The 23,055-nt window shown below is 49.3% G+C and overlaps 1 long non-coding RNA gene across 1 annotated transcript in view; it reads left to right on the top strand.

The window, feature by feature from the left end:
• The window catches only part of LOC114221847 (uncharacterized), a 458,960-nt gene that overhangs the window by 86,702 nt on the left and 349,203 nt on the right, over positions 1-23,055 (top strand). The window lies entirely within an intron of this gene.

The following is a 23,055-nucleotide window of genomic DNA, read 5'->3' as shown; positions in this document are numbered from 1 at the left end:
GACTATGCGTAGTCTGAGGCAACATGTAGCAGACGGGGTGCTGGGGAAGGGTGAAGGGGCGTGCTTTGTGCCCCCGAGACCGAGTGCCCTGGCAGGCCCCTGGGCTGGCTGTGGGGCGCCTGATGCCACCCTGCCCCGGACACCGTTTCTAGTTCTCTGAGCTTCCCTGCGAGGGGACAGCCCCCAGTGCAAGGACGGGGCGACGCAGGGCTGGCGCCGCGAGTGCCTCCTGGCCTGTGAGCGCCTCCTCTGTCTCCCTCGCTCCCCCACGGGCTCTGCTTTCTCCCTGGCTGGCCTCTGCCCGGTGTCCCTCGGGGCCTCTGCTTGGGCACAACTCAGCTTCATGACCAGCCCCCAAGTTGGACGTCGCCCTGACCCCCAGACTCAGAGTCAAGGCAGGGCTGCTGCCATCTGGGGACCGCCGTGCCTCAGACTTACGCCACCGTGTGACTGGAGCTGCGGCTGTGGGGCCCCTCAGCCAGGACCTCCCAGCGCCTGGTCTCCCACCGCTGCCCACCCTTCCCTTCTTCCCCAGCCTCCACGTGGCTGAGGGGCTTGGATTTCTTACTTTTCTTCTTTATCACCTGCCCTATGCTGGTCACGTTGAGGTTTTGTGCATGTGACCCATAAGCAGAAACACTGGAAATCTTTAAAAAAGCCAGGTGGAAAGGGAAATTTGTCGCTGAAGACTAAGCTTGAGGGTGGAGCCCAGTTTCTGGCTGTGGGGCCGAACCTCAGAGCCAACTCCCAAGGCGCACGTGCATGTCGACTTGGTCCCAGGGGAGCCGAGTGCCCGCTGGCACCAGCGCTCTGTTCCTGGTTGGTGTCCTGGTCTAGGTCAGTGGCCTTCTGCCCGAAGGCGGGCAGAACCAGGGGCTGCTGCTTGGCCACAGCCATGGGGGAAGGAAAGCACAGGCTGGGTGGGTTCACAGATCGGAGTTTGGATCCTGGCTCCAGCCCCTGGCAACGCTGGGATCTTGGGCTGGTCTCACTGCCTCTCTGAGCCTCAGGTCGCCGGTCAGATGGAGGTCACCACGTGCTGTGGTCAGAGACAGACAGGGTGACCCGTGGCACCACGCCTGACGCATGGCCAGCTCCCAGTATTATTTGCCGTCATAACTATTACTGGTTTTAACATTGGGATTGCCCCGTAACTGTGAAATTGACTCTGCTCTGCGAGTTGGGGCGACGTTAGCGCTGACGTGTCCTCAGAGCTCCGGAGCCGGAGAGGGGAATGAGGACGCATCGTCGCTGCCCTTCTCCGCGGTGTCAGGGACGGTTAAAGAGACAGGAAAGAGCTTCGAGGGGTCTGACATAAAACATGCCCGTGGAAGGCAAACGCTCCTTGTAGTTACTGGTTCTCGGGGGGCGCGATGAGGCCGGAGCCTTCTCTGGAGCCATGCCCATCGCCATGAGGCTGACACGTCTGGAGGGCAGTCAGCAAGAGGTGAGCATACCCTCTGTGCCCGACTCGCGGATGCATAGCAGGTCCCCGCGGTGCCACCGCCGGGGCAGGGACCCGGAGGGACTCTCTGTTGAGGACGCCTCTCGGCCAGAGGGTTTGGGAGGAGAAATGATGAGAAGAGGGAGCGGCCCGGGCCATGGCCTCGGGACTCTAGCAGGGAACTCCAGAGGCAGTGCAGCGGCACCCAGCCTGTGCCGGCATGGCCAGGCCTTGTGCAGTAATGGCCCGAGCGCCAGACGCAGGCCCTTTACCCTTTAACGCTGGGTGGTGTGGCCGTACTCTGTTCTCCCCATCCGTTCTGCTGTGTGAGTGGCTCTTTCTCCTCACAGTAGAGCGGAGTGAAACAGAACAGAGACAGTGCACAGCAAGGCTGGAGTGCCCGGTTTCTCAAGACAGGTTTTTGAGTCTCTGGGTATTTGCAGCATAGTGCAGTGCTGATCAGTACATTCGACTCGATAGTGTTACCTGGGGGCGTTGCAAGTCTTGACGGTGCCATGGACTGTTCCTGTGTGGAAATCCTAATTCCCAAGGTGAGGGTGGTAGCAGCTGGGGCTTTGGGGGGTGATTAGGTCATGCGGGCGGAGCCCTCATGGATGGGGTTAAGGTCCTTATAAAAGAAAGCTCCCTTACCTTCCCTCTGCCATTCGAGGCTACAGCAAGAAGGTGGTCCTCAGCAACCCAGAAAAGGCCCCTCAGAACCCGACCATGCTGGCTGCCGGATCTTGGATTTCCAGCCTCCAGGAGTGTGAGAAATAAATGTCTGTTATTTATGAGCCCCCCCAGTCTGGGGTAGTTTGTTGTAGTTGCCTGAACTGAGACAGTGATTTCTGAATCACAGAAAGGAGAGTTGGTTATAATCATGGTAGCTGCCATATTTTGTTGTATTTGATTTTTAAGCACTGTGCTTAGAATTTTATGGAGATTATCTGTAATCCTCCCAACGATCTTGAGGTAGGTGATGTTCTTCCCAGTGGATAAGGAAATCCTTCAAGGTGGCTCCATATGCGGTAAGGGGCGGAGCCACTGTGAGCTGCTCATCAGCTCAGCCCCAACAACTTGCTGGAGATTGCACCAGGCAAAAGTGCCCCAGTTCTGTGAGCCTGAACTTCTTCTGCTGAATAACCTGCCCTGCCCATTAGCTGCCAGGCACATGCAGCCACTTAGATCAGTACGGCTTCTCCAGAGAAACAGAACCAGTAGAACATACATATATCTCTATCTCTGTAGGTATAGATACAAAGAAGAAGAGATTTATGCCAGGAATTGGCTCACATGGTTCTGGAGACTGAGAAGTCCCGGGGTCTGCCATCTGTAAGCTGATGGGGGGACTCAGTCGGAGTTGGGAGGCTGAGAACCAGGACCACTGAAGTCCGGGGGCAGAAGATGGACATCCAGCTCTAGAAGAGAGAGCGAATTCATCCTTCCTCTGCCTTTCTATTCTATTCGGGCCCTCACCAGATTGGATGATGCGGCCCACATGGATGAGGGCAGGTCACTTGACTCGGTGACTGAAGTGAATGTTAATCTCAGGCAGAAACACCCTCCCAGACGCACCCAGAAGGAGTGTTTGACCAGCGATCTGGGCTTCCCAGAGCCCAGTCAAGTTGATACATAAAACTAACCGTCACACCATTCAAACTTAAATTAATAAAATTGAGTAAAATATAAAAACCCAGTTCCTCAGTCACACAGGCTACCTCTCGTGGGATGAAAAGCCACGTGTGGTGAGCAGCTGCTGTTTTGAATGGTGCGGAGGTAGAACATTTCCGCCGGGGCAGAAAGTTCCACCAGGCAGCACCAGACGAATTTACATCATTATCTTAAATGGGTTTGTGGGTTTTCAGAGACCCCTCCATTCTTAGAGATGGAAGTTCTTTAAAATAAGTTGGCCGAGGATGTCTGAGTGGCACGGACTGGGCCAGCTCTTGGTGGCCGACTCTTCCTGAGGCCTCTGCCCTGGGCTGGCTGTGTCCACAGGCTCAAGCTGCACAACGTCTGTTTGCCCCCCGTGCTCATCTTAGCGTCCAGGCCTTGGGGTCAGTCCCTCGCAGATTGGAAAGCAGTGTGTAAACTTCTGTTTAAAATCTGGTTTCACGAAATGCAGTCCAACACCAGTAAAAGCAGGGTTAGTATTTCTGTGTCCCTAAAGTTGATGTATGTATGAGTTTCCTACGGTTGCTGTAACAAAAGACCACGGGCTTGGTGGCTCAAAGCAGCACATGTTTATTGTCTTGTAGTTCTGGAGGTCGGAAGTCTGAAATCAGCTTTACTGGACTGAAACAAGGTGTTGGAAGGGCCTCACGGTCCCCAGAGCCCCTAGGGGAGAATGCTTTCCAGCTTCTAGAACTGCACTCCTTACAGACCTTGGTGCATGTCTCTTCCTTCCTCTTCCAAACCAACGGCATAGTGTTTTGCTTCATGTGACAACTGGCCCTCTTCTGTGTCAAATCTCCTCAGTTTCCCGCTTATAAGGACCCTGGTGATTGTATTTATGACCCACCTGGATGATCCTGATGATCACCCCATCTCAAGGTCTCTAACTTAATCATGTCGGTGAGCCCCTTTTGCCATATGAAGAAACATTCACAGGTTCTGGAGAATAAGACCTGGACATCTTTGGGGACCATTATTCAGCTGACCACAGGTCATAAAAAGAGCTCCCTGGGGGGCAGTTTAGAGTGGCAGGCAGGAGCTCTATTGCTCTCTAACCAACCATCCCAAACGTGGTAGCTGAACAAAACTAGTTATTTCTCATGCGTCTGCAGGTCAATGGGGTCATTTTGCTTCCCCTGGGCCAGGTTTGGCTGGTCTTGGTTGGGATGCTCATGTGTCTGTGATCAGCTGGAGGGTTGGTGGGACTAAAACAGCCTTGGCCAGGACTGCCAGCCCCCCTGTGATTCTAGCTCACGCCCCTCCAGTTCACCAGCCCACACATCCTCAGGCTGATGTGGCCTTGAGCTCATGGTGATTGTAGGGAAGCAAGAGAGGGAGGAGGGTCACATGAGCCCTTTGTGACCTTTCTTCCTGATGTCAAGTTTGTTACTATCCCCGCGGTCCGAGCAAGTCACGTGGCCCAGAATCGGAATGGAGGAGACTACAAAGTTATGGGGCAAAGGTGAGGATCCAGGGAGACCCTTAATGAGAGCCATCAATCAATCAACCTGCCACTTTGGACGTTGGAGTTAGGGGGGTGGCTTTCAGTTGCTTGCTGTGTGACTGCAGGCAAGTTACCTATCCTCCCGAGTCTCCATTTTGTCATTTAACAGGGTACTAAATGCGTATAATAGAGGTGTCGTAAGGATTGTGTGAAATCATGTATTCAGAATGCACAGCCAGATTCTAGGAGTGTGGTTAAGTCAATATTAGCTACTGTTCTCTCCCGAGGTAATTGTTGTGATAAGAGTAGCAATTATTATTTTATTTGTGGTCACCATTGGGGCCATTTTGTGTCCCATGTCACAGCTTTCTGTCCTGTCTCCTTATGAGGGCAGAGGGCACATCAGACTCTGAACTCGGGAAGCCTTCCACCTGAAATGTTCATGCAATCCAACCCAAGCGGAAGTGAACGGAGATTTGTGTACAGAGCAGTGTAAATGAGTTTGTGCAGTTCTAAGAGGATGTGAGTGTACTCTGTCTTTAAAATGAAATCTAATTTTGTTCTTCATGCTTCAAAGTGGAATTAGTGTGATTTTAATAGCAAATTTGTAATTGGCTTTAACTATTAGTTTTTAAAAGTGATCATTTTTAATGTTGACATGTAAAATGGGAATGCATAAAGTCAGGCTTGAAGAGTTACAGGACTTTACTTTCTTGTTCTTGGGCAAGCAGCTGCCCGTTAAAAACGGAAGGCGAGGTGTTACGAAGTTGGAAGCTGCTCAGAGTTTAAATGAGCAGAACAAAAACCTTGTGAATAATGAAGGTTTTTGAACTTCAGTTTAGCATTAAATTACTCAGACGAAATATCCAAAATAAAGAGGCCTTTTTGGGGGCAGGGGGAATTCTATTGTTTCCAAACTCAGAGAAAAAGTAGGATGAATATGCATGAAACTGATGAGAGAGCCACAGTTCGGATTTTAATTTCCCAGCCACTAAGTGTTTTCAAAATAGTATTTCTGAAAACTGATTTTAGTTTAATGGTCTTGTTGCCGGTATAGCTGCTGTTGCAAGAACACCCCATATTTTGGAATTGCCTATGGATTCAATTTGCTCTGGACCCTGATGTATTGCTGAGCAGAAGCATCTCCCTTCTCTTGACATCTCTCCCCTGACCCTCAGGGGCTTCCTCGAGAAAGCCTGAAGGTACTAATTGACAGCCTTAAATCACTTTTATTTCTGTGACATACGGGCTTGATGGTTTCCAAGAGAAATACTTGGAAATACAAATGCTTTCCCCAAATCCCCCAAATCCATGGTTTTGCCACGTCTTTACAAAGAGTGACAGGCAATGCAATTGTGCTCAGGGTCTCAGATATCGGGGTGCTTGACTCTTGGGGTCATCCCTGGAAAAATAGGAATCCTAATGTCAAGATGGTTTATTTTTAAAAATGACAAGTGTTGGCTACTTTTAACGCAGTTATCCTGATCATTTAAGTCTCGAAGGCTGAGTGGCTGCCAATTGATATTGAACACTGACACCTGTTCATGTCCCAGCTTTATTGGGATATAATTGACACATAACACTGTGTAAATTTAAGGTGGGCAGTGTATTGATTGACACATACATATCGCAGGACGATTGCCACAGCTAATGCCTGTGTCACATCACATAGGTACCATTTTCTTTCATTGTGAGAACACATCTCTCTTAGCAATTTCCAAGTAGATAATACAATATTTTATACTATAATCGTCATGCTGTACATGAGATCCCCAGTGCTTATGCATCTTATAGCTGGAAGTTTGTACCAGTGTTCCCCACCACCAGCCCCTGATAAGCACCATTCTTCTTGCTGTTTCTATGATTTCAGCTTTTTAGGGTTCTACATATAAGTGATATTGTACAGTATCGTCTTCCTCTGTCTGACTCATGCTGGGCTGGTTCCTCAACCTCTGAGCCTTGGTCTTCTGGGCTGGAAGGTGGTGGGGAGAATGGTGCCGGCTCCGTAGGTGTGTCAGGGTTGGCCAGGTGAGCCCTTAGGAAATGCTGAAACGTGTGCTGCTTTTGAAGCCAGTTGCTTGATGGGGTGCCTGGGTGGCTCAGTTGGTTAAGCATCTGCCCCACATCGGGTTCCATGCTCAGTAGGGAGCCTGCTTCTCCCTTTCCCTCTACCTGCCTCTCCCCCTGCTTGTGCTCTCTCTCTCTTTCTCTCTCTGTCTCTGTCAAATAAATAAATAAAATCTTAAAAAAATAAAGCCAGTTGCTTGATATTCTTTGTTTGTTAATGAATACACAAATTCGGACTTTCATTTAACATTAACTCCATTTTAAGCGAAAGCAGAATGTGTCTGTTTTCCTAATGCTGCATACATTACATCTCATTTTCTAATAGATTGGATGTTCTGAACATATTTTACGCCGTTACACATTTTATACTTTTATGTAATTAGGAAAGTGATTGCTCTGTTAATTTAAAGCAAATTTAGTAGGAGCCAACTGCACAGTTTGCCAGAGCACCTCCTGCCCCTCCGCATGAGTCCCCAAGGTTACCTGTTGCAAGTGGGTGGGACCCAGTCTGGAATGCACAGTGTCCAGCCCAGTGTCTGTCACATAGAAATTGCTTAATATGTGTCTGCTGATTGGCTGAAAAAGAAGCTGCAAATGGAATCCTTCCAGTGATGAGAATGAACCCTCTGGACCCTGTCAGTGAGGATGTACTTTGAGTACGGTGCACATTCCATGAGGTACCATGTGCAGGGTCCTGCGCTCCTGATGCAGGTGCTAAGACAGTTTAACGTGCTGGAAGGGGAAGTAGGTTTGGGCAGAGGGTGGAGTGGGGCTGCACCTGAGCCTCCCTGGCAGGGAGCACTGAAGCAGTATCACCCATCAGAGGTGTCCTGCTTCTGCCTGACATGACCCAGGCCCTGATGCTGGCTTCTCCAGGAAGGCTGTTCTGGGAAATGTTTAACTGCTTGGGGAAAAAAAGCCAGCCATGATTGTGGCATTTGCCAAGTCCCATGGTGTAAATACCGTTGGGGCTGATTTCTGGCTACCAGTGTGCCTGTCACTGACCACAGATTTGGGGAGAGATGTATACATTTGGTTCCCATGAGTCAGAGCGAGCTTGCTCTGGCGTGTAACTGGATGGGCAGGGCCTCAGGCAGGTGGCTCTCTGCAGCTGAGGCAGGCTCAGGGGAGCTGGCAGCTGGAGCCTGGGTGCTGACCTCAGTCTGCACAGCTGGGCAAGTCCTTCTGGAAGGAGAATCGGCACATCACCACGACTGCTGTAGTTTCCCCCCTTGTGTGTCTTGGATGCACTTCTCCATATGTATGGGGGAGCAGCTACTGCGGAATTTCAGACGGCCTTTTTTCTTGGAAGAGGGAGGTGGGTGGGATCAGTGACAGTGTCCAGCATTGCACTTGGTCTCAGGGCCACGACGAGCTCATTGTCTCTCTTTGGTGCCCATTCTAGAAGGTTCTGGTCCTGAGCGGGCATGTATGCTTTCTTCAGGGCTTGCACGGTGCACGCCAGACCTCCCTCCCGAGGAGTCTGGGCCCTGGTCACCAGGCGCTCCCAGGCCGTGGGAGCTGCATTTCTCCATTTACTATGACAGTCCTTCCATCGTGGTGGAGTGTCCTCCCAGGGGTCTGCAGGAGGGGACACATGTGGATCTCCTTATCCATGAGGACATTCAGTGTCAGGACTCCCCTCCACCCTTCCAAAGCGGTGATGTCACTGCTCTTTCCCCACGACCCACCAGACCAGCGTTCCTTCCGTTTTTTCGGCCTCCCATCTCATTCCCTCCTGCCACGAATGACGAATACCTGTTCTCCAACTTCCGATTCCCCCTCCAGATTTCAAGAGTTTTCTATCACTTTAAAACAATTTGTTACACCATCTTGAAAGCAGCCGGCAAAGAGGTTTTTCCAAGAATGGAATAAAAACAGGTCCTTTCTTGGATGGGCAAATTTGACCTATTTGGTGAAATAACCAGTCACACGATCTAGAATTACATGTCACATGTGACCTTTTTCTTCCAAAGGAGACTTTTGGGAATCACATTGAGCTTTCGTAAGAAATATGATTTTTCTTCACAAGAGCTTGTCTTTTGTGTTTGACAAAAAAAATCCACCCATCCTTGTGTGGACAGAAAAAGCTGCACCATTTTGCAGAACCCCTGGAGAAAAGCACCGAACTCATAAAATCAAAATTCCAGGGACCACATTCTCCACACCTGGATCTGCAAGAGTGTGTGGAACCTTAAAATGCAAATGTAGCAGAATCTATGTTTTTTTGAAAATGTATAATATGGAGAGTGGGTGCTGTCGATGCAGCATGATTACCTGAGTCCTGTGGGAGCAGGAATCACTTTGATGAGAACTGACTGTGGCCGAATGGAAGGAAGCCCACCCGTGAACATGCCGCGGAGGGACCCTTGCACATTCTTGCCTGGCTTTTCATGATGTTGGCGGTCCTTCCACCAAAACTCCCAGAATTGTTCTCCGTCCCAAACACAGAGAGTGGGACCATGTGCCATTGCCCAAGAATCATAGCGAGTTTCATTATTTTCACTTTGGATTCTTACTTGGAAACCAAGCTTAAGAGTGGTTTGGGCTCAAGTATATTTCTTTGTGATTCCTTCATTTTATGGATAATTTGGACTATCATCTGAAAGATGCCTGTTTTCATGGAGGGGGAGATAGTGTTGTTTTTAGATCATTCAAATTCAACAAAACATGACTTCTAAAGAGATGTTGGTGAACTTGAGCCTTTGGGCGCTCATGTTCAAACTGCTTTACATTCTGTTTTCCATTCCCTTGAAGGGTTCAAAGAAGTCCTTGCTCTTTGTAGATGCACTGAGCAGCAGAGATAAAAGTTAGGACTCGCAGGAATGCTTTTCTCAGTGTGGTGTCTGTTACCCTAGGAACCCCTGGCACCCAGATGGACCACACTGCCCCTGGCTTCATGATCATGGGATTGGTCATGACGCTGCTATGTGTCCTCCATCCTTACTTGCTATGCCTATTGGTCCACTCGTGGCTTTCATGTGCCATTACCATGTCTTCTTTCTCTGAAACAAAAATATATCCCCTGGTATAGAAGAACTCATTCCCCATGCCCCCTTGCTCTTCAGGAAGGAGGCTTCACATTTTCAAATGATCTCCATGCTAGGAGCTGGCTTAGAGACATCTCAAAGACAGAGTCCAACTGCCACAGGGTCCCTGGGCCCAGCTGTTTTCCCAAATCAAAACTCTCTGCCCTTTGAGCCTTCAAGGTCTTTAGGTGATAGGAAAAGGATTTTGCCAAACATGGCTTTTTTCTTTAAATCCTGGGGTTTTCAATTTAATAGCTCCTTGTTTGTAACTGTCAGCTTCTGAAGAAAGAGGTCAATCACTGAGCCGTGCAACTCCCATCTTTTAGTCAATAACAAAATCCATATATATTGGGTTTTCCAGAGTCCCAAAGGGAATCATTATTGGAGTAATCATTTAAAGGCATTTTTTTGCAGCATTTTCCCAGAAATGGAATGTTAGAGCTCTACCTCCTGTATTGGTTTTCCAGGGCTGCTGTAACAAGTGACCACATATCCAGGGGGCTGAAGCCACAGAAATGTTTTCTCTTACAATTCTGGAGGTCAGAAGTCCAAAATCAAGGTGTCAGCATGGCTGTGCTTGCTCCAGAGGCTCCAATGGGGAACCCTTCCTTGCCTCTTCTGCTTCTGGTGGTTCCAGGCAATCCTCGGCATTTCTTGGCTTGTAGACGCATCACCCCAGCCTCTGTCTCTGTCTTCACTGGTCTTCCTCCGTGTGTCTGTGCCCTCTCTTCCTCTGTCTCTTATAAGGACACTCGTCGTAGACCTAAGGCCCACCCTAAATCCAGGATGATCTCACCTTGAGATCTTTAATCCTTTCCATCAGCAAAGGTCCTTTTTCTAAATAAGGTCACATTCACGGGTTCTGGGGTTAGGACAAGGGCACATCTTCTTGGGGCCACCATTCAACCTCGCAAACCTCCTCTGTGTTTTGTGATGGGATTGTATGCCCCGTGAATGGTGCAGGCCACCCAGGAGCTTCCTTCATCTGTAGCTGCTCTTCCTGCTTTTCCAGGGACTCCCCATAATCTGGGTTTCCGGGGCCACTGTGACCTCTGCTCAAGCTCTTGCCTCCATTTCATCAAGAGATGTTTAATCTCCTGTCCTTTAATGGGCCCATTTCCTTTTTGAAGTAGACCTCCAAACTTGAAAGTAACAGCCACATGAATACATGGCTGATAATGAGCACGCTCTACTCTCCCCGACAGATGCCAGCTCACCTTGTGAAGCTTGGAACAGAGAAACAAAAACAGCTAGAGAGCATCTGGATGAGAACTGGAAACATGGATTTGGATATGGAGCTAAAGCTCTTTTCGCAGATATTAGGCTAATATTTACCTTAAATTATAAGGATGGGATAACCATGAAATATGTTTGCTCATGCTTGAAGAGGGGCTGGGGATCAACCTTCTCCTTTTGGGGCGTGTTTGCTCATCGGCACTAATTTCGTGATCCAAATAGAGACTGCTTTCTTCTACAGTAACTCACCGCTGCTGGAAAGGCAAACCCCTGACACGGTTGGGCCAGTCCTTGCACACGTCCAGCCAGTGTCTAAGCATTGGGTTGCACCCCATTTCCGGTCACCGTGCCCTACACCTTCCATTGTGAGGCATCCTCCGAGGTGGAGAGCTCTGGACAGAGATGTAGGTTGTAAGGCTGTGTCCGATCTCCCAGGTCCTGCCAGACCGCTAGATGGATGTGTGGCACATGCCGTGGTTGGCTCTGCCTCCCTGAGTCAGGCTGGAGCAGTGACTCTCCTCTCAGGGACTTCCCTGTAGAAAAACCTGCATGTAGCTCTGGGAAGCTCTCATTTTCCATTGCGTTTAAGGGGGGTTTTTTAATGCAAATAATCCTGTTTCTAGGAATTCATCCTAGGGGAATATTTATATTTAAAAAAGCATATAGACGTATGCACAAAGTTACTCATTTGCTGTAATCTGGATGCCCCTCAGCAGGACAGGGGTGTTGTAAGTTAGCGCCCACACTAACAGAGAACAGATCCACAGCCCTTCGGAGGATGGAGCTGGTTCTTGAAGGACCCTCTCTGGCCCCGAGAGGCAGGGGAGGGCGGTGGCCAAGAGTCGTGGCTGTGGGGCCTGAGCACCTGCTCTCACACTGCGTGCTATCACTTGCTGCCCGTGGCCTTGGGTGAATTACCAGGTGCTCCGGGCTCGCCTTCCTCCTCCGTGAAGTGGGAGGGTCACACGGCGTGGCTCAGAGGGTGGCATGGGGTTAAATGAGTTCATGAAGGCAGAGCGCTCAGAGCAGGGAAGAACTCATGAGGGTTAGCTATTATTTAGGACGTGCCCTTAAGTGAATAAAACACGATGCAGACAAGGATCCTAATTTCTGTTCTGTATGTGCTGCGATTGGTGCTGGTGCATTAACACATCTGTTGGAGGAGCTTGGGATTTCAGGTGATTTTATGAAATCATTTGTTCAGTCAAGGCCTTGACTTTGCTGTTCCACTTCGGCTTCTTTCACTCCTTCACTGAACAATATCCATTGGGCGGGCCTTGGCAGTGGAGAGCAGGATGGGCGGTAAGGTCCCAGACACGATGCCTCCTGGAGGGAGGAGCTAGAATCCCACAGGTACAGAATTAATCTCTCCACCCAAGTGTGGTGAGAGCCAGAGAGGGTGGTCCAGCTTCCTCCTCGTGGGGCCTGGCCTGGTGCCCAGGCCTGGAGGCCCTTGGAAGACATCCTGCTGGGGCTGATCTCTGGAGGATGAGCCGGATTCCCAGAGGAAAAGGGGGGATTCTGGCAAAGGTGGCCACAGGGAGGAAGGCCTGGGAGCTGGGAGGGGAACCGGTGGCAGGGGAAATCCTTTCTGGAAGCGAAGAGCCTTGTGGAAAACAACCAGCCAGATAAGGGCTTTAGAAGTGGGGAGATGTGATTGAATGCGGGGTTTAAAAACATCCCCCCAGCTGCCCAGTGGAGAGGGGGCTACTTGCACTCCCTGCCGCAGAGACATCCTGGGGAGAGGGGAGGGTGCCTGGGTGGGGGGCTCTGGACGCGGGGATGAATTGATTGCCCTGAAAGAGGATCTAATTTAAATTCAGAGAATCTCCGAGTTTAACCTCATTAAAGAGGAATGCAGTTCGCCCCGGGAGAGCTTGGTAAATTAACACATGAATTGCTGGGAATATAAGCAGCCTGGATTAAAACCTTTTAAAAGCAAATAAATATCCTGTGGGACAGGACACACTGCCTAGCTCACTTAGCTGTACGTGGGGGGCCCAGGGCCAGGGAGCGGCCAGGGGATGTGTGCTCTGCTCTGCCAGCGAGGCTGGGCACCCTTCGGTGCTCTGTTCCCTGGGACACCGGGGTGGGCTCAGAGGCCCAGGTCTGAGACAAAGGCTGGCCGCCTTCCCAGTCTGTTCCCAGATTTCCTGCGGCACTGCCAACAGGGAGTGCTGGCTGGATGTGAAGGGAATGAAAAACAGAGGGAGCTTGGCAGGCTCTTCGAAGGCTAGGCCTCTGAGGCCAGTGCCCCACCAGGGTTCAGGCCTGAGGCCTGGTGATGCCTGCCTGACAGCACTTCTCACCGTGCTAGCGACAGGCCGAGGCCACCAGCGACCCCACCGTCTGTCCGCGGGGGACAGACAGCTGCCTGAAGCAAGGCTCTGGCAGGGCCATCTCCCCAGGACACCCCTTCAGTGCCCACCGATTAGCGACGGGAAGGAGGGCAGTGAGGTCATTTCCTCTGGCCCTTCAGCCTGCCCCTGAAGGGAGACCCAGGCGCTTTGGCGAGCAGGGTGTTTGGCAGAGCTTCCTGTGTGGCCGTGTCCCTATGAGGCTTTTAGAATGCTCGATGGAAGTGTTTTGGGTCCTGTGCTTTGCACCCCTGGCTTTCAACCTGACGGGTCTGCAGCATGGGAAGGCTTCTGGGCAGTCGGTCGGGTGCCGGGCTCTGAGCTCAGCACTCGGCATGGGACAGCCAAGGCTCTGAGCTCAGCTGCTGTGGTGCAGAGCGTGCTGGCTCCTGGGTGCCTGGCCGGGGCTGTCAAACTGGAACAGGAAACCGGCCTCTGCTGTGATATCCTGCACAGGGCAGAGACACGGAGGCCTCTGGGCCTCCAATAGCACGTGCTCAGCAGGACATCAGAAAGCTCTAGGTTCTACAACCCACGGACTCAGACAAAATTGGGTCCTTTCCCAGTGACCATGGTGAAAACAAGGCATGACGTCAGCTAATTCTGGAACGTGGGAAGAGGGTGGATGCATGGATCTGCTGAGCATCACGGAGGGTGACAGGACCTGGAGATGCTGGAAACCCAAGTTTGGTTTTGGACTTGAAGTTTCTGTGGGGAAACCACCATTGCAGAGGGCAAGTATGGGAGCTCAGAATCAGGAGGGGGCCACGGTTGGGCGGTCACTCTGCATACCCGTGGGCAGGCTTCCCTGCCACAGTTTGCACATTGTCTGTCTTGGGGGGCGGATGACCCAATTCCAGCCAGCCCCAGCAGTAAAAAGATGTATGGGCTCCCATGTCTGGACAGTCCTGGGGGCCAGGCTGCTGTGACAGTCCCAGGATCAGAGTTCCCGCTCACACTCTCAGCTCTGCTTCTGGCGTGGCCTTCCCTCCTTGGGGCAGAAAGGGCTACTTCACCTTCTTGTTCTCATTTCCCTGGAGAGACCAAGGAACTGAGTCTCCTTGGCCATGATCGACCTGTCCTGTGACCTGGGCTGACTGAGCCCTACACCGAGCACCACGACCAAAAAAGTGGGCTCCGAGGAGGAGTTCCAGGCCTGGGGTTGGAGTCCCTTGGAAGTATGTGAGGTGGGAATGGGAATGGGGGACAGTCAGTCTGCTCATCACCCCCACCATATCACCTGCATTTGGGTATTTTAAGTCCATCTTTCTAGGGACCTCTTCTTTTTCCTCAAAGTACATTTTCATTTCTGAGACTTCTGAACAGAGTCATTTATAGCATAGTGGCTTACAGCTGTAATTGCCAAAAAAAAAAAAAAAAAGCCCGGGGCAGAAAAGGGGATTTGGGGTTTTGTTGGCTCGTGTCAATGGACCTGCAGAATGAGAATGTTGATTTCCTGTCAGTGATGAACGCGATGCTGTCCTGCTGTAGCAACTGGTGTCCCCGTGGCCGCGGTTTTGGGTGTCGAAGATGCTTCCCTCTGCATGGTCCTCACTCCCTTGTGCCGCTGTGGCCCTTTCCCTCCCCGGATGTCCCACGTGGAGATCCGTGGGACAGGGGCCAGGGCTCACTGGGCCTTGGAGAGGACTCCCCTCCATAGGGGAGGGGCCGGAGGTGCCTCCCACCGTCTGCAGCTCCGCACAGGGGCACGGCAACAGAAACGGCCCGCGGCTCGGCAAGTCCCGAGCAAGCACCTTCTCGTGCTCCCGCTGCCGACGGCACAGAGCCGCGATCCCATTGCTGTGGTTGCTGGGCATCAGTTCCTTTTAAAGACATTAGTGCCGACGAACATAGTTGCGGTTTCTGGACATAATATTTAGTTCTAGTGACTCGTCCTTTCCCTGAGTGAATCCGGCACCTAACATGAACGCATCTCGTGAGAAGGGCCAAGGGCTCTGTTTTCCTGTGGACATCCAGTTGTTCCAACACAGTTTCTTGTAAAGACTCCTTCTTCTGTTACGTTGCTTCTGCGCCTTTGTTGAATCTGTTTTGCTGTTTTTGCTGCCTGTTCTGTTGCACTGATATATTTGTTGGGGTTTTATGCCGATGTCACACTGCCTTGATTACTGTAGCTTTGTAGTGAGTCTTCAAGTCAGGGACTGTAGTCCTCCACATTATTCTTCTTTTCTAAAATTGTTTTGGCAGTTTTAGGTAGCTTGCATTTCCATACAAATTTTGGAACCAGCTTGTGAATTTCTACATAAAAGCCAGCTGTGCTTTTGATTGGGATTGTGTTAAATTTATAGAGAAATTTTGGGGGAATTGACATCCTAACAATATTGAGTCTTCAAAGCCAGGAGCGTGGGATGTCTCTTCATTTATTTAGGTCTAATTTAATGTCTCTCAGTAACATTTTATGGCTTCTAGTGAACAGGTATTGCGTGTGTTTATTGAATTTTTACTAAGTATTTTATTTTTTGATTCTACTGCAAGAGGAATTCTAAAACTTTCATTTTCCAATTGTTTGTTGCTAGGATGTAAAATTACAATCTATTGTTGTATTTTAAACTGTGTTCTGTGACCTTATTAGTTCTAATAGTTGTTTCATAAATTCCTTAGGATTTTCTATGTGAACAGTGGTGTTATCTGCACATGGATAATATTACTGCTCCTTTTCTAATCTCTGTTCTGTTTGTTGCTTTTTCTTGCCGTATTATAATGGTGAGGACTTCCAGTGTAATATGGAATATAAATAAGGAGAGTAGACATCATCACATCAGTCTTAATAGTAAAGGGGAGCGTGCAATCTTTTTCAACTTTCAGTGTAACTTTAGCTTAGGTTTGTGTGTGGGTATCTTTGGTAGATTGAAAGTGTTCCTTTCTAGTCCTGGTTTGCCAAGATTTTAAAAATGAGTGGCTGTTGAATTTTGTCAAATTGCCAAGTGCTTTTTTGATGACTGTCGAAACAATCATATAATTTTCTTTTATTCTGTTAATAGCACAATTTATATTTAGTGCTTTTTGAATGTTAAGCTCGCCTTGTATTCCTGGGATAATTCTCACATGCTCCCATGATATTATTCTCTTTCTATGTGACCGGATTATATTTGCTCAAGTTGGTTAAGGACATTTGTGTCTATGTCCACGAGGCATATTTTCCTGTGATTTTCAGTTTATTGTGTTAGAATTATGCTGGATTCAATGGATCAGCAAAAGTTCCCTCCTCCCTTGTTCTTTTTTTTTTTAAAGATTTTATTCATTTATTTGACAGAGAGAGACACAGCGAGAGAGGGAACACAAGCAGGGGGAGTGGGAGAGGGAGAAGCAGGCTTCCCGCGGAGCAGGGAGCCTGATGCGGGGCTCGATCCCAGGACCCTGGGACCATGACCTGAGCTGAAGGCAGATGCTTAACCACCTGAGCCACCCAGGCGCCCCCTCCCTTACTTTCTGGAAGAGTTTGTAGAAGAGGGGTGTTATTTTCTTCTTTAACAGATACAGGGCTGTTGAGAGTTTCTGTTTCATTTTGTGTCAGATTTGGTAAGCTGTGTATTTTTCAGGAAATCTGTCCATTTCATATAAGTTGTTCTATTTGTAGGTGCATAGTTATTCAAATACTCCCTTATTTTCCTTTTAAAATCTGTGGGTCCTTTGGCGATAATCCCTCCTTCATTTCTGATATTGATAATTATCTTCCTTTTCTTTACCAATACAGCTAGGGATTTATAAATTTTCTTGCTCTTTTTTTTCCCCCATTTCATTGATTTAATGTCTTATCTTCATCATTTCCTTCCTTTGTTTAATTTAGGATTACTTTGCTCTTCTTTTACTGGGTTTTTGAGTCATACACTAGTTCATTATTTTTGAACTGCCTTTTTTCTAATATGAATATTTAAAGTTGTAAATTTCATCTGAAGCAAATCCCAAAATGATAGTAGTATTATTTTTATTATCATTCAATTAGAATATTTTCTAAATTTCCCTTGTGTTTTCTTTTATGAAACATGGATTATTTACAAGCAGGTTGTTTAATTTTCACACATTAACAGTATTTTGATATAGCGTATTGTTAATTTCTAATTTAATTCCACTTTGGTCAGAGAATATACTTTGCATGGTTTTATTCCTTTTATATTTAATAAGTCTTATTCTATTGGCCTGTATACAGCACACCTTGGTGAACATGCTCTGTGGACTTGCCAGGAATGTCTATTATGCAGCTTTTGGGCAGAGTAAAGAGCAAAACTGTAGCTTCACTCATTTTTAATCTGTTTATTTTGTTAATTTATGAGGGATGCTTGTAGAATAGTCTATCCTTTTATTTTTATTTATTTTAAAAAAATATTTATTTGAGAAAAAGAGAGAGAGCATGAACAGGGGGAGGGGCAGAGGGACAAGCAGACTCCCTGCCGAGCAGGGAGCCCGATGCGGGGCCCGATCCCAGGACCCCGAGATCATGACCTGAGCCGAAGGCAGACGCTTAACTGACTGAGCCACCCAGGCGCTCTTGTCTATTGTTTAATTGAATCTTTGCTTTATAGAGTTTGAAGTTCTATTGGGTGTATGCACACATGTGATTGTTTAGTTTTGCTGTTTTTCAAATACCATGCATGGGTGACCCTCAAACAACATGGGTTTGAATTGCATGATCCACCTATATGAGGATTTTTTTAGGTAAATACAGTACAGTGCTGCAAATGGGTTTTCTCTTCTTTACGATTTCCTTAATAACATTTTCTTTCCTCTAGCTTACTTTACTCTAAGAATACAGTATGTGATACTTATACAAAATATGCGTTAATCGACTATTTATGTTATCGGTAGGACTTAGGGTGAACAGTAGGGTTTTTGTCGTTACATTTTTGGGGAGTCAGTCCATACATGGAATTTTGACTGCACTGGAGGTCGGTGCCCCTGGCCCCTGCACTGTTCCTGGGTCGACTGTGGTTTCTTCATGTATTCAATACCTTACGAGTGATATGTTGTAGAGACTCTGGATTCTGTTCTGTGCCTCCAGAGACTACTGATTTTCTTTTCTAAGCAGGCAGTATATGTGGCTTTGAGTTCAAACTTGAGATCCCTTCTCTTGCAGTGAATAGCTCATGTCTAATTAAGTTCTTTTACCCTTCAGGCTGTGAGGAGCCTGCCCTGCATAGGTGTTGTTGAGTGGCCAGCCAGATACCTGGGTTGAGTTCATGTGCAGAGTCACATCTCTTGTTCTGCTCTCCCCTCTCCAGTTGCCCCCGTTTCCTCCCCAGTGGTATAGTTTCCCTGAGCTCTCTCCTCTGATGCTAGAAGCAAGAGAGACTGCTGGTTTGCTCTTAAAATTTAGCTGCTCTGGATGTCTCAGATGTGGGTCTGTTCTTAGACTCAAAGTCGTGACAGTGGGAAAATTGCCCCATGCTTTTCCCTTCTTCCGAATGTCTACTGCCCTCCAGCGTCTGCCTTCTGTTGATCACTCTCCAGTGCCCTCAGCTTTAAAAAAAAACATCCTGAAGATTTTAGTTGTTATCTGTAGGAGGGTTGGCCCAACAGGAGCTATTTGTCCATCACCAGAAGTGAAATGGTCCACCTGGTTTTTATTTTCCAAGACGTTGTTGCTGTTGACGTATGTACTTTGATTCTGTCCTCCTGAACTTATGTTATTTTATCCTTTTGCTTTTATTCCAATGGGGGCTCTTGTAGGTAGCAACTATACATGAGGTTATTCAAACTACCATGTTTAATCCAAAATCTAGAGTGTTTTCTTTATTTGAATTATTTCCAAAAAATTTCTGGGTTGAAGGACATAAACACTTCCAAAGCTTATGGTAAGTTGACATGTCTTAAGTTGTGGTTTTATCCATTTGCTCCCTGTCCAGCAGGAATGGACCTGGTCTGCAGGACTACCCCCACCCCAACTTCTCTTTGTTCTGACAGTAGGAGAAACCCATAGTTATGCTGGGAGCTGCAGCCGAGACCAGAGAGTTGCTGGGCAGAACACCCAGAAGGAAGGCTTTTTTCCAACACAAGAACCAAATCCCTAACTTTGTTGACTGATCTAAGGTGGTATATCCTTGGAAATAGTTAAATTCTCACTGGGTTGGGTTTACATTTTTACCATCTCTACCTCTGCTCATCTAATCATCTTGCCCCAAGTTAGGATTGTGGCTTTATCATGAAATTAACTCCTGGCCAGTTAGAGAACCAGGGTGGCAGGGAGCCGTAGAGGAAAGTGTTAGGAGGTCTTATGTCAGGTGGTGTTTGACTCGACCCTGGAGACTCTGCAATACTTAGGCCGGTTCTCAGAGGTGGACATAAACCAGCAGCTTCATGGTTGACCCGGGGAGAAGCCGGCAGCTTGATGATGTTATCGACCTGGTGCTGTCCCAGTGCACCGGGTCGTCTCCTCTGTAGCCACGGTCAGAATCTTGGGGGCTCAACCACGGCTGCCTTGCCTTCTTATCTTTTCTTTGGCTGCTTTATGACACTCTCTGTGGACAGGGAGTCTCAGTTCTGCTCAGCCTATCAGACTGCTGGAGACGGAGGACAGATTTGCTGCAGAGAGAATGTTGGTGTCCGCCAGGCAGAGAACAGCCATGGTTTCAGGAGGGCTCCTGGTTGGCGGAAAGCTGACGGTTCAAAAAGTCCTAGGTGAGCTGTTCTTGCAGGAATGCACCTGAGCCTTGAACTGTTGTTTTGGGGGGGAAGGGAGGCATTGAGGAGGACACTGTCTACTCAAAGTGTGATCCGTGGCCCAGAAGCATCAGGATCACCTGGGAACCTGCTGGTCCCGCCCCAGAGCTACGGATCTGCATTTTAACCAGACCCTCACCCCAGCTGATTTCTATGCACCTTAATACTGGGGAGGTACTGATCTAGGAAGGCACTTCATGTGTGAGGATGCTCACCCGAGAAATGCACTCAGGCTTTCTTAGGCTGAAAGGAATGCTCCAGGGTAGAGGCTGACCTGGTGAAGCAAAGATGAAGAGCATTTCCCAGCCAGAAGACTCGCACTTGGGACAGCTCTGCGTCTGCTCCATAACATTGGGAAGCACTGACATCACATTACTTGATTTTTCTGGGTTGGTTTAAAGCCCACCTGTAAGCCCTTGTTCGGCATCATCGCGACATGACTGGCATGGACACTTACCAGCACACCTGTCCCGTGCCTGGGGCCTGTGCCCCCCACAGGGCCCTGCTGCCTGCTCTCCCTGCTGGGGATCATCGGGAGAGACATCTGAGCTTCACAGAGAACCCCACATTTGCTGGCATTCCTTTTCTTCATGGAGGGAGAAGGGACTCCTTGCTCAGATAAAGCATGTTTACAGATCATCTGTGCTATACTAGGAAATGCTTTTAGAATCTATTTCTGAATTTCATTTTAATCTCACCAAGAACAGTCTCTCTGATGACACAGGACTTGCAGGATGGGCCCGCTCTCTCTGGGTCATCACCACCAGTGCCATGGGGCAGACGGGATGGGGGGCCCCGAGATATCGGTGAGGACAGCCTACCAGGGGGTTTGTGATCACACTGGATCACACTGGATCACTCTGAGGCCCATGGAATTCTCTTGACTCATATGCGGGTGTGATAAAGACTTGGCTCTTTCTGGGGAAGTCGGAGGGAGACTGAGCTGAGTGCTTAGGTACGGTTAGAAGCACTTTGCGATTTTCATCGAGTTGCACATTTCAGAGACTTTTCAGCCGAGGCTGGCCTCCAGGCAAGGCAGCACCCCGAGCTGGTTTCCCAGGGGCCTTCCCTGTTTTTTGACCACATTTCCCTATCAGAGCCTGGACTAGGAAGGACCTGTTGGGGGATGGGCTTTTCTTTTCCTGCCAAGCCTTGGGTGCTGGGCCTGCAGCAGAAGCTTCTTCCCAAGCACGTGGAGAGACAGAGAGGCTTCTGAAGGTGATGATGAGGCTTACCATAATAGTGGGGTGATGAGCATCCCCCAAGAGATATGGCCAGGTCCTAACACCTAGTACTTGTGAATGTGACCTTATTTAGAAATAGGGACTTTCCTTTGTAGATGAAATCAAGATAAGGATCTCGAGATGGGATCATCCTGCATTAGGGTGGCCAAAGTCCAACGACAGATGTCCTCAGAGGGGCAGGAGTGGAGAGGAAACACAGAGACCCCAGGAGAGGCCATGTGAAGGGATGATGTGGCTGCAAAGCCAAGGGATGCCTTGGGCCGTCGGGAGCAGGGTGAGGCAAAGAAGGGTTCTCCCCAGAGTCCCTGGAGGGAGCACAGCCCTGCTGACACCTTGCGTCCTGACTTCTGGCCTCCAGGACCGTGAGAGAATGCATCCCATTGTTTGAAGTCATCCCACTTGTGGTCATTGGTTTGAGCAGCTCCAGGACCAGCGCCCCTCCCTTCTCAGGAACCAGCAGCCCAGCCCGGTCCTGGCAGCGCTCTGCCCTTGGCAGTGGTCTTCTCCTCTTGCCAGTCCCACTCCCGTGTCCAGCAGGGCCAGTCTGGGCTCTGATGGGCTGCGTGCCCCTGGCTGGTCTTTTTGGCCGTAGCCCCAGTTTTCTCGATGTTCACAAGTGGGGAGGACGTTTCTGCTGCCGGGGCTTCAAGTCTTTGCCGGGTGCCCCGCAGTTGGTCTCGTTCTTTTTGTATCTTTACAGCCTTTACTCCAGAGGAACTGGGTACAAATCGTTCTCTGCAGTTTGTGTCAGAAGGAGGCGGGTGTCCACTGTGAAAGGTCTGGCTGTACCCCACAGATGTTCAGATGTCACAGTGGGCTCAGTCCTGGGCTCTTTTCCACCTTGTGCCGAGTTCCTGGCGGGGGTGGACGCTTGTCGCTTCTGCTGCCCTGCGTTCAGTCCGTGGTTTTTCTTTGTGGGGAGGAGGCTTTCCCAGCCCCCAGCCCACTTAGCAGGGCCCAGTGAGAGGATATCCTGACATTTCTGCGTGGACTACTAGGGAGGGAGACTTCTGTCACCGTGAGGGGAAAGCCTGCCTAAGCATGGAGGCAACACTGGGGGAGGGAGAGGCCCGTGGGGCAGATGGGGGACAGAATTTTTTTTAAAAGATTTTATTTATTTATTAGAGAGGGGAGGGACTGGGTGGAGGGGCAGAGGGAGAGCATCTTCAAGCAGATTCTCCGCTGATCAGGGAGCCTGCTGCAGGGCTCCATCCCATGACCCGTGAGCTGAAATCAGAGTTAGATGCTCAACCGACTGAGCCAGGGCTATGGAATTTAAGGAGCTGTCACTCAGGGTGGTGAAGCACAGGTTGGCCCTGGACACACCACTGAAAGCAGAGCTGAGATAGGGAATTCAAGAATTCCTCATGACACTGTCTGAACGTCGGGATCCAGCTCTGCCTGAAGCTGTTGACCCCTGAGTTCTTCAGAGTGTGAGCCTTTATGTTTTCTTTTGCTCAAGCGATTTTGCATTACATTTCCTATCTCTAGCAACCAGCTGAGTCCTTATAATGTACTTCCCTCCCCCCCACCGTGTTACTCCCCACCAAGGTTGCAAGAGGGTTCTGGATCCTTTCCCAGGGTCTGCCTGAGGGTCTACCATGGATGTCCCACCATCAGAACACAAATCTCCACGATCTCTCTTTGGTTTTTCCAAGAGGCTTACTACATCTCTGCGCAAATGGACCTTCTTTCACTCTCCTTTGAGATTCCCACCCCTTCAGGTGGGGGACTCTCCTGTGAGTGGGCTTATCCTGGGACCCTCACCCTCCATGAACAGCCAGCAGAAAGAGCTGGGAGATCCTGGAAGAGGCATTGGGTCAAGGAGTGCTGTTTTAACTTCAGAGAAACCTCGAGCAGTGAGTGTTGAAAGGTGATTGTCAGGAAA

Source organism: Eumetopias jubatus, unplaced genomic scaffold, assembly GCF_037043125.1.
Source record: "Eumetopias jubatus isolate StellerSeaLion01/CBP00866 unplaced genomic scaffold, mEumJub1_p1.0 scaffold_17, whole genome shotgun sequence".
Taxonomy (NCBI): domain Eukaryota; kingdom Metazoa; phylum Chordata; class Mammalia; order Carnivora; family Otariidae; genus Eumetopias; species Eumetopias jubatus.
Note: the sequence above shows the minus strand (reverse complement) of the source record. Positions and strands in the feature narration are given on the sequence as shown.